The sequence below is a fragment of the Ictidomys tridecemlineatus genome, chromosome 7 (genome assembly GCF_052094955.1).
Source record: "Ictidomys tridecemlineatus isolate mIctTri1 chromosome 7, mIctTri1.hap1, whole genome shotgun sequence".
In the NCBI taxonomy this organism is placed as follows: domain Eukaryota; kingdom Metazoa; phylum Chordata; class Mammalia; order Rodentia; family Sciuridae; genus Ictidomys; species Ictidomys tridecemlineatus.
The window spans coordinates 154039051-154051603 of record NC_135483.1 but is presented as its reverse complement, the minus strand read 5'-3'; the positions used below and the strand labels follow the sequence as shown (position 1 = coordinate 154051603).

The window sequence follows — 12553 nt, the reverse complement described above, 5'->3', positions numbered from 1 at the left end:
AATGAAAGAAATGGAGTTCAACATCTCTGGACTGAGGCCTATGAAACCACGAGCCTCAAAACTTTTCCTCCTTATTTTGCCTGTCCGGTATTTTGGTTATATCAACACAAAACAATAGATGTTTTAGTCTGTTTTGTGCTGCTAGCACAAAATACTTGAGCATGAGTAATTTGTAATGAACAGCTTCCAGTTTGGGAGTCTGGGGAATCCACAAAGTGCCAGCAGATGGTTCAAGGGAAAGTGCCCTCTTGCTGTGTCCTCACACGACAGAAGTGGGATAGCAAGACAGTGACAGAGGGGTGAATTCATCCTTTTACAATGGTATTATATCCACCCATAATAGTGGAGTACTCATAGACTTTTAAAGGTCTCACCTCTTAATATTGTTAAATTTTAACCTGTGTTTTAAAGGGGACAAACATTAAAGCCATAGCCTTGGTTATTGGTAAAATTTTGAAACAATGTGGATTAGAATTACTCTGGAAAATTTATAAGTTATATAACTTTATATCTATTGTCTGCCCACAGTATTCTAGGTGCAATTTCTAAGGTTTTTCAGGTTCAAGAGAGATCCACAATTTCATCTTTAAATATCTTTTTAAAAAATAAAGCAGTATATTTCACAAGACTGCAATAGACACCGATTTGGCTCCTTTTTAAAAATGAGAAAAGTAACAAATTAAAATCTACATTTTAAAGCAAAGTTGGTGATTTAACCTGTTATTCTAATCATTCAAATTTAGAATAATCTTTAGATATGAATATGAATATATATTGAATTTAAATTGACTTATTTCTATTCAATATGTTGTTATCCACATGTACTTCTAATGCTTTTCTGTTAGAATGTGGAATGTATACACAATGGAGTTTTGTTCTGTCATAAATAAGAACAAAATTATGTCATTTTCAGGAAAATAGATGAAACTAGAGAGATTCATGTTAAGCAGAATAAGCCAGACTTATAAAGGCCCAACTGTTTCTTATCAGGTGTGGAAGTTAAAAAGAAAAGAGGAAGAAGAAAAGATCTTTTGAAAATGGAGGGAAGACCAGTAGGGTGGAAGAAAGAACAGTAAGAGGGAGGAGGGGAAGGGAAAGGGAGAAACTGGGGAATACAGTTGATAAAAGTATCTTATGTGCATTTACAAATATGCCACAGTAAAACCTCCCATTATGTATAATTATTATGCACCAAAACCCAGTAATATAATAAATTATTTAAAGCTAAATAACAAATAATTTGATTTGTATTTGCCCAATCTATATTTTTATGTAAAATATAAAATAAAAATCAATAGACAAGTGAAGGATTATAATGAATTGTATTTTAATTTTTTTAAAAGAGAGAGTGAGAGAGAGAGGGAGAGAGAGAGAGAGAATTTTAATATTTATTTTTTAGTTTTTGGCGGACATGACATCTTTGTATGTGATGCTGAGGATTGAATCTGGGCCGCACGCATGCCAGGCAAGCGCGCTACTGCTTGAGCCACATCCCCAGCCCTGAATTGTATTTTAAATGCACTATTATTATTATTTTTTTTGGTTCAGAGACATAGTTCATAACCTACGAGGAATAATCTTGTGTAAATTAAAAAAAAATTCAATATGACACAATGGCTAGGTTTTGAAATTTCTTAGCTAGTTTCCTTTCTCTTTTATCATAAATTTATTTTTTTTCACCTTGTTCACAAATTATTCAAGTTGATTTTGAAAATTTATTATTGGGTCAATGAATGAATTCAGAGAAAGGAACTTTTTAAATGTCCACACTGGAATTCCTTACATCAGTGAGATTCGGGGCTCATTTTCTTGGAGTTAACCCTCCTGTTGTTAAGTATGAGTGCAGTGACCCCTTCTCCAGCCACCACTGTGAGAACTAATTGGTTTGTGTGCTCCCACTGCCTATGAGAAGTAACTCAGGAACAAATTGAGGAGGAGCAGCCCCTGAACAATCTGAAGGTAAGCTCAATTCCTGGGACATGGAAAGGGTACTGCTACCCAAAGGTTTTTTCTTTAAAAGTAAAACAAAAGGTTTGTTCAAATGCAAGACAACTTAGTACCATATTTTAGACACTCAAAAATCCAGTAAATTACTTAGTAGAGAACAGTCTAAATAACTTTGTAAGAACAAAATTGCTAAATTAGAAATAATTAATGCCCTGATTATAAGGCTAGCCAATTACAAAATTTGGTGGCCTATTTACTCACATAAACACTATTCTTAGTTTGTTTTCTTGTTTTCTTTCTAGGATGCCCAGTAAGAACAAGCCTTAGCAAAACCTAATGCTTTTCCTAGTGCCTCCAAGTTTGCCTGCTCTGTATTTTAACATGTTGGCAGTATATTCTGTTACACTGTCTGTTACCAAGACAGTACATACTAGTGCAACAACTGTGGCCCAATTTCCTTTTTTAGATAAAGTGTTTTAGCTGAAAGAAATTAGCTTTAAAATATCAAAAGAATTTAGACATACTTTTTATTGGTAAATGTTTTTCAACCATAAAATACCATTTCTTAAATCCATATATTGCTTGAAATTTGTTATCAAAGACTTCCTCATTTGTAATTTGTCCTGAGCAAAAAATATTCAGTGATGACCAAGACTGAAAACTGAGTTTGGATGACCTACACAATTGACCTAAATTGTGGCCCATATACCAGATCTGGGAATAGAAGCTACCTATATTGGATTTTGATGATCTGATGGAAGTACATCATTTAATTCCATTCTGAGTCTCTGTATCTTCCTTCTAGGAATCACGTCTCTTCTCTCAAAGCCAAAAGCCCCCAGTTTTCCCAACCAGCTGCTGTTTCAGTCAGTGCTGATTCACACCATCACTGTGGTAGTTAAGGCAAAGCATCCAGACTGCCTCTCAGCTGTGACTGTTACTAAATTTCCTGCTGCCATAACCTTCTGGAGGTTCCCACAGATTCCTCCCATTCTCCTCACCAGTTCTTCATACTTACTGTGAGATCTGTCCCCACAGACTTTCTATCCCTTTCAGTGAAATTTCCACTTGAAGATAACAGAATTTATTTCTACCTTCTGTGTTGAAGAACTGAGCTCCTAATGAGAGAAGTTATAGGAAGAATGGTAATGAAGTAGATTGATAGGGAAAGTGGATGATATAATTCCCAAGAGTGTACTGTGGGTCCAAGGTCAATGACTAAACATGCCTAGAGAATTGGCCGTGGAACTTTATATGCAAATCAAAGAGTAGGTGAGCAAACTCAGTAGCTCTGTTCTTCAGGGATTACCTCCTAACTGCATAAAATCTATTCCTATAATTAAAAAAAAAATTTGTTACCTTTTGGCTAGTGATTATGAAAGTGTTGGGGAAAGGGTCAAGAAAAAGGAGCATAACATTTTTAGATAGAATTTTATTCTCACTATAAAAAGTTACTTAAGCTTTCTTAAGATTGATATCTATGAGAAATGTTATGACTGAGAAACCTATGCTTTGAGTTGAGAATCTGAACAATAGTCTATATTAATTTTAAGTATAAAATTATCACATAATCCATATCGATATTACCCCAAAAGTAGAGGCAAGAAAACTATTTTTCTGTGATTTTTTAAAAAATTTAACCCTTAAAAAGCATACAATGTGGAGCAAAAGTAATTAATCACTCATGTGGTATAACCCCTCATTTTATTGATGAGGAAATTGGGGCACATCTCTGTGTTTTAGACTGCATATTAAGGACATTTTAAGGATCTCACCTTTCTATGCAATTGCTGAATTATGTCTATGAGAAGAGGATTGCTCTTTTTGCATGTTGTTGATGGTGTTTCTTTTTTTGGTCAAAATTATTTCTATGTGCTAAGAAGTATAGTGTATTTATATAAAATAATTTGTTTATAATATCCTAAAGGCTCTTAAAGTTTAGGCCCTTGAGTTTGGTTCACTTACTAATATCCATAATTGATTGTCATAATGCAGATAGACAACTTAATAGAAATTTTAATAGAAGGAATCACAGCAGTTTTCAGCAAAATATCGCTTCCTGATAGAAATTACTACTTTTAATATTCTCCTTTATTTTTGGCAAAGTCAATTTAAATGTCATGTTGGCTTAAAAATAGTATAATTTCAGCATCACAGATTTACATCAAAATAAAAAGTCATTTCACTTCTTTCTCACTGGCCAGGGTAGGCTCAATATTATTCTTCATTGATTGAGAATTTATATAATTTATTTTTAATGCAAAGAGATTTTACTGTGTAGCAAAGTGATATTTACTCCTGACATAATGCTAATTTCCTAAATAACTAAGAGCAATATAATACCATCTTGCCTTTCCTGATATATAGAAATCACAGTTTTTTAAAAAATCTGATTATAATCAGTTTTTGTTGATTTGGAAATAATGAGTATTCAGTTTTAATCTCATTGCAGGTTTAAAAATTGGATGCCAGATGCCAGTGATTTATTGACAAGATTGGTGCATCAGGGTGGATGGGCTCACTAGTCTTTCCATTACATCACTTCTCTGGGTTGTGTCTCACAGTTGGAGGTCTCCATAGAAGGCAGGTTGCCTGGAAAAATATTATGAGAACATTTTATGGCACAGTTGAAATTCAGTCAAATTCTCTGCCACTTTGTAAAGAAGTTGTCAACACACAAAAATTACCCTCTTTAGTGTGAAAAAAATTGGCTGGCAGTGATTTAAACATGTGTTCTTTAAATTAAATCACTCTTCAATGTATATTTTAAAATAAAGAGAATCCAAAAGATATAATTACATGATTTAATTGACTGTTTTAAGATTATCCCATTATCAAAATATTCCAAGATTATTGGGTTCCTAATGGTGATCCCTTAAGTTTTAAAGTATGAGAATATTCCCAGATTACACTATAAGATTATACTATGAGAATATTCCCAGAGTATACTATTACTAATGGTTTACTAATAGTAATAGAATGCTTTGGGGATGAATGTATTTGAATCAATCAAAATAAAATAAATTGAATTTAATATAGGAGTCTCACATTTTATGGTTTACCATAGTTTGGTGGAAAGTTGCAGCAAAGTGAAACTTTCTTAGTGGATTAAAAACAAACAAAAATATTGACTATTCAGACAGCTTTTCAATCTTTCAAATGTATAGATGAGAATGAATATATGAAGTGGGAGTCCAGGTAAAGTTTAAAATTTGTTCCCCAGTCAAGTTCAGATCTATCCAGCATTATATGGACTGACTCAGTGTACCTCAGACAGATCAGAAGAAAGCAGTGGTCTTGCACAACACATGGTTACTGGGATTGGCTCCTTTACCCACCTTCCATGGGCTCTCATTTCAGGCCTTAAAAGGGATAAGGGTTCATGTAAAAATTGGAAATATTTGACATGTTACTGTAGCAGATACTTGGTACATAATACTAACTGATCCTTATGATGCTGGCTTTCACATTTAACTTATTAAAGCTAAGCTGATAAGCAAGCTACGAGCATTATGTACCATCAATGAATTACAGACAATTAGCACGAGAGAAATTTAATTTTTCTTAAAAGATTAAATATTGGTTACACAGTTAATAAAATCCATCTCAACTTAGATAACAACATATTTATGTGACTATCAAATAAATATTCACTTAAACATATCATAAATATAAAATAACAAAACAAAGACATTATAGCAAACAGATATTAACTTAATTGTACTAGACTCTTAATTGTATTAGTAAAATTGGCTCATTTTCTTTTTTGCTCTGCACTTGTTTTATATATACTTTTAAAGCTACAAAATTCTTATTTTGACTGGTCAATACTCTTACAAGATGGAAAATAAACTAGAACATAATCATGATCAACATACGCTAAGTAAGATTTGGATATTTGCCCAATCATTTTGTGTTCACATCATTTTAATTTGTTGCATTTCTTGAAACGATTCAAACTTGAGCTATTGATCAGTAGGCTAGTCTCATTTTTTCTTGATAAGGATTGTTGTTAATTTATGGATTTTTAAATGCACATTTCTTCTGTAGAGTTAGTTCTTTCTTCTGTGGAGTGAGAAGAAGAATGTCAGAGAGCTAAAACTCTATGGAGGGTTTCTAACAAAGGAGAGATGTGATCCAATTTCTTTCCTAGCTGCTCTGTGGAGAAGCAAGAGAGCTAAAAACTACTTGTCTTAGAAAAAAACTGAGAATGAGCTGGGGAACACTAAGCTGAAACCACAAGTCCCACACAGACCGGATTGCAAGAGGAATTTGCAAGTTTTTTAGAAAAAGAGAAAAGAAGAACATAAGGGTAAAAAGGATTAAAGGTAATGAACTAGAACAAAAGTTTGATATAATTATGATTGGAATCCTGTTTTGGCATTCCTTGAGAATATTTTATGAAGACTTAATCTGCTTTTCAAATATTTTTGCTTTGTGACTGGTATTTCTTAATGTGATACCTTGCCAATTAAAGTCACATGTATTTTTAAACCTTTGGCGTTTGGAGGAAATTGGCATGAATTGAAGAATTTCATTCCTAAGTAAATATTTTGGAGGATAATTTTAAGTTGTTAGTAAAAATAAGTTCTGTTTTTGCTTTCATGATATAAATAAAATTCCTAACATTTAGCTACTATGACATTTTCTATGACTCCATTGTTTTTATAGATTATGTAGTGTAATGCATATTTGGAAATTTTTGTTATTAAAATAAATATGTGGTAATAAAATATTTCAATAATGAATGTATTTCAAGTTTTCTTCTATATTTTACTGTGACTGTCAACCAGAAAAAAAAAAAAGAATATAAACCCCAATCAGCATTAAGCCAGTTGAGCAAAGAGTGTTTGCAAAAGGTATGTCACTATAAAATCTGGGAAGAAAAATAATAGAATAATTTAAGTCCATAGCATGCAAACTGTCAAATTATTTTAGGAATATATTGCATTAAAAAATAAACTTCTTATAGATGAGAGCATGAAAAGACATTTCTAATTTCTGTTGCTCCCTTTTCATTTTGCAAAGTCAAATTCTATTTCCCAGAATGAAGTTTTCTCAGCAATTTACCACAACTCTTCTAAGTGCTCTTTTATACATTTGCACAGACGTATATGCTCATAGAACAAAATTTACACAACCTGGGCAAAACTGCAGTGGTTTGTGACAGGCTTTCTTATGTTAATAGTTCTTTCAGGTTCTCCACATTAGCTTGTGAGAACAGATGTGGCTACACAGAGGAGCATGTGGGTGCTCCATTCCCTCTCATTCTTCTCTTTGGGTTGTGCTTTTTCTATGCCAATTTCTAAAAATATAGAATAAAATTAAATTACTTTGACTCTTGAAATGTAAAACTAGATTACTACTCCTATTTATAGTTTGTCTTTCTGGTTAATCATTAGACAGTTGGAATTTTTAAATTATGAGACGAAATAAGAACATTACCTTATTTTATTAAAAGGTAGCCAATTAGAACATCATTTTAAGTGAAATAAACCAGGCTAAGAAACTCAAAGGCCATATGTTTTCTCTCATATTGTGGAAGCCAGAGAGAAAACGGGGGTTGGGGGGAGATCTCATGAATATAGAAGGGAGGCAAGTAGAGTATAGTAAAGAGACAGGGGGAGTGAAAGGGAAGGAAAAGGGGAGGTCCTGGGGAATAATATTGTCCAAATTATGCTATTCCCATGTACAGAGGTATCACAATGAATGCCACTATTATGCATAATTATTTTGCACTAATTAAAAAAAAAGAAAAAAGAAAAAGAGGTAGCCAACTTGACCATTTGTATTGTTTAATAGTTGTGATTTGAACATATTCCCCTATAAACACGGGTTCTATTTCTATATAAACCACTTGATCAATTCATTCATTCCTACACAAAAAAGCAAACACTACCTTATAAGATTGATTGCTATAACTGTTATTAGAAAGAAAATGCCTGTGCATTGTTCTGCTTCAAGATATTTTCTTATGTCTTCTCATTAATTCTTCACATTTGTCCATTAAAATAAAATTCAATTAATAATTGTATTTAAATTGTAATTTGTTACTTATATTAAACTAAGAAGAATTAAGTTCTATACAATATTGTATCACTTTACTCAGGAATATGAAGCCTCACACTTAATTAGTCTCTCTTTTTTTCTTTAAATGACTCAAGCTATTGAGGAAATTATATATTATTATAACAATATTATATATTTAATATAATATGTAGTAGGAATGATATAATAAATAATGTATAGAGGTGGAATGCTAGAAAGAGAATATATTAAGAATGGATCCCTATTTTATGAATTCTAGAAAGAGAATATTTAAGAGTGGGTCCCTATTTTATGAATTCTTGTCATTTTTGATAATTTTCTTTTTATTTTGTGTTTGATTGGTTTTCCATGATTACTATATAGGCAATAATAATTTGGAAAAACTAGTTATTTTTTTCTTCACCATTACTTATTCTCATATTCATTTTAAATGCTATCATTTTATTGCCTTAAATTTGCATTATAACTTTTTGTAAGGCCTGTTGTAACATGCATCCTCATTTTTTTTGCAAATATTATATTGGTTCACTTTTTATTTTGTATTACCAACAGTGATGCTTATCTTAAGTTTCTGTAGATATTGTTTCTCAAATTAACAAAATTAATGTCTTACCACAGCTTATATGTATATTGACATAAATACGCATGTAGAGCATGTAGAGTATGTCCTTGGCTCTTTCTAGCTCTCTGGTGGAGGCCCACAATCTTTGGTTGTTCCTTGGCTTGCAGCTGCAATGTTTCCATCTCAGCCTCCATTGTCACATGCTGATTCCTCATGCTGTGTTTGTGCCTTCACAAAGCCATATCTTTTCTGAGTACCTCTCCTTTTCTCATAAGGACCCCAGACATACTGGATCAGGAGCCTCTTCTACTTCAGTGTGAATTTACCTGAACCAGTTATATTTGCAGACTGTTTCCAAATAAGGACACATTAATGTTCAGGGGCTTAGGAATTTCACATATCTTTTTGGAGGGACACTGTTCAGTACATAACATCTGCTATTAATTTTCCCATTCTGTTTCATTTTTACATGATTTACAATCGAATTACATTGTCTGCCAAAAACCTTTTACCTTCTCCTTTCATTTTTTCTTAATTCATCACATTGGCTAGCTCTGTAAAAACTGTATTTTAATGGTGACAGTGTATGACTGTTTCTATTTTTTAATCTTTTAAATTGTTTCTTTATTGTCAAAGTACTATTGGATATGTGCGAAATCATAGAAAACAGCAATATTTGTTAAACACCCGTAACATGCAATACTATTCTCTCTGTTCAGATCCAAATGTTCCCACCTATTAATGGCATACCTTGGTCATGCACCTTTATCATCATAACAGTGGGGAGCGGGTAGGTACTGCTGCTAAGGAAGAGTTTACCCAGAGGAGAATCAGTGATCAAATGCAGAAATTCAGACTTAAATTTAGGTTCTAACAATTATGCTATTATTGACGAGCACTTAAGCTCTTTCAGTATTTTTTTTTTTTACCATTGCATGCATCTACATTTAGTTTTTAATTTCAAAATAGAGTTTGTAAGAGGAGTTTTTCTCCAAGGAAAAATTAGAACTTGAGTTTCCACCTAACTCTTTTCAAATATATATTATTATTAAAGAAAAGAAAAAAGAAAAACTTAAGGACTAATTTTTTCTTCTTTGCATTTTTTTAAAAATACTTTTACATTTCATGTTTAAAGCTTAATTTTTCATTTGGGTGGTGACAGCAGGAAAGGTAGGGATTCTTACTTAGTTTCTCTACAAATGTTGCCAAATTATATTACTCTAGTAAATACTAATTTTTGGCAAATTGGGAGGCTTAGTTATTCTACAAAAATATAGCAAAAACCAAAACATGTTCCTGAATGCAAATTGCAAACTATAAATGCAGTTTACCTGGGTATGAGACTATTTAATAATTGTTTATTGTTATCATAGTTTAATCAATCTCTCCTTCATATTATCAGATTAGAGCTGATATTTCTTAGTATATTTTAAGTTCAGAGTGTATTAATCAACTTTTTAGTTATTGTGACCAAAAGAACTAATAACAACTTTCAGGAAGAAAAGTTTATTTTTGGCTCATGGTTTTAGAGGATCAGTCAGTGGTCGGCAGATTCCACTGCTTTGGGTCCAAGCTGAGGCAGAACATCTTGGCAAGAAGGCATAGAGGAAAGCATCTAACACCATGGCAATCAGAAGCAGAGAGAAAGCTCTGCCCATGTCTCCAAGTGACACTCCATGTGACTGACCTCCTTCAGTCACACTCTAACTGCCTGCAGTTACTGCCCTAATTGATCCACATCAGTGGATGAATCCATTGATGGGGTTAAGGTTCTCGTAACCAATCATTTCACCTCGAAAATTCTTGCATTATCTCAAGTGAGTTTTAGAAGACCCCTCACGTCTTAACACAAAGACAGAATGATCATTTATTGGACTTTCTTTTTGCAAACATAGTTGCAATCCACAGCTAAGCTAATAACTTTGTTATCGTCATTTTTCTTTAATTTTTTTCAATTAACATAACAAAATTATTACAAGCCAGGTGTCTTAAAACAATAGACATTTGCTGGCCCACAAATATGGACAACAGAAATCAAAACTTAAAAATCAACAGGGCTACAGCCTCTGTGAAGACTGTACTGGAGAATCCTTCCTTGTCCTCACCAGCTCTAGTGGCCCTGGACCTTCTTTGCTTGCCAAGGCATAACAGTCCCTGCTGCATGTCTCCATGCCCTTTTCTCCTGAGATGCTCTGTACCATTTTCTGCCTTTTATAAGGATATTTTTATTGGATTTAGGCCTAAATCTGATCCACTATGATTTCTTCAAGTTTCTTATCTTCATTATATTTGAAAAGAACTTAATTCCAAAAATGATCACACCTGAGATTCGGGATTGACATAAATTTTAGGAGGATACTATTTGGACCACTATAATTGGTAGAATGAACCTAGGAAAAAATCAAAAAGGAAGTTAATAAGTTGATTTTTATCAAAGTAGTATGATCATAGATAATTTAATATTTATTTCTTTTTATCTCATAACTAATATATCTAGGAAAAAACCCTTAAAAGTAGCAATATTGTTACCAGAATTATGTTATATAGTCAGTCCCTCTCCAATCATAAAACACAGGACTCGACCCACTGCCTCATACATAGTTTTCAAAAAGTTAGATTGCTTTCCCTTTAGAGTAAATAGCCCATTGCACATTTAATCTAACAGACATTCCTCATTCACGTCTATAATTTGTCTCACATTTGAGGAGCTAATGATCTTTTAAATGTGCAATTCCTCTGAGAATTACTCTGTGACCTCAAATCACTTAGCTTTTTTAGTACCCTGGTTTTCTCATTTTGAAATGGGCACAATAAAAATTATTGCACAAAGGCATTTAATGACCAAATGAGATAAAATACATGATGCTTTATGATAGGCACTATAAATGTGTGGTGCACATGTCAGTGCCCTCTTGAGCAAAGGAAATAAAGTTTAAGAAGTTAATTTATTTCAATTGTTTAATATTAAAAGAGTAACCATTTAGGACTGGGGTTGTGGCTCAGTGGTAGAGTACTTGCCTAGCACGTTCGAAGCCCTGGGTTGGATCCTCCGCACCTACCTAAAAATAAATAAAATAAAGGTATTGTGTCTAACTACAACTAAAAAATAAAATATTTAAAAAGAGTAACAATTTAGTTACCCTATTTTTCCTGTTAGTATACTGTCAAATTTTTCATATTTGTAAATATCTCAGCAAATTGGTGGTACCATTTTTATTTCAAATTGGACAATTAGAATTATTAATTTGCATGAACCAATAAAAAGAAAATTTTCAACTGATTAATTTACTCTTCAAAATTAATTTGTATTCTTGCTCCTCTTTCCCTTGCTTTTATGATACCATTACTTTTATATTATACCCATTTTCCACATAAAACAGTTGATGAAATTTCTCTTGGGCAGTACATGATAATGGTGTAAGCATGCTGTTCATCAAAATGAATTTCTCAAGAGGCACTGGGAAAATGGATTGCATGACAAAGTTTGTGACACCCTATAGTACACATATTGTAAAAGGAGACACATTTGGAGCTTTACATAAGAGGTATTTGAATCACATCACTTGGGAACCTGATACTCATCATTAATTAACTAGGTTAAACCTGCAGGGCTCTTAAGTAACAAATTCAGGCACAGCAATAAGAGAGAGAGAGAGACAGAAAAAGAGAGTGAGGGGGAAGAGAGAAAGAGAGGGAAAGGCCTAAGGGGAATCAGGAGATACATATATACTTGAAAAAAAAAATGGTAAGTCAGTAGTCATGATTTAAAGAAAAACAGTGTTTATGTGTGTACCTATACCCGTTTTGCATAATATATGTTCTCTCTCCCTCTTTCTCTCCACAAGCAAACAAACATATACACACAGATGCACACACATTTATTCCTTTTGGCCCAGAATCACTATTCTCTGTTGTCAGTACTCATTACTAACAAATCCTCTTTCCATAGGACTAATTTCTTTTTATAGAAAAAAAAATTATCAGGAATACTGAAGC

The 12553-nt window shown here is 32.8% G+C and overlaps 1 long non-coding RNA gene across 1 annotated transcript; it reads right to left on the bottom strand.

The window, feature by feature from the left end:
* Positions 1-4020: 4020 nt before the first annotated feature.
* On the bottom strand, positions 4021-5414 carry LOC144365333 (uncharacterized). The gene is made up of 2 exons (XR_013423643.1): positions 5216-5414; positions 4021-4539 (listed from the first exon to the last, which is right to left on the bottom strand). It is a non-coding gene; the product is annotated as an uncharacterized LOC144365333 (long non-coding RNA).
* Positions 5415-12553: the final 7139 nt, after the last annotated feature.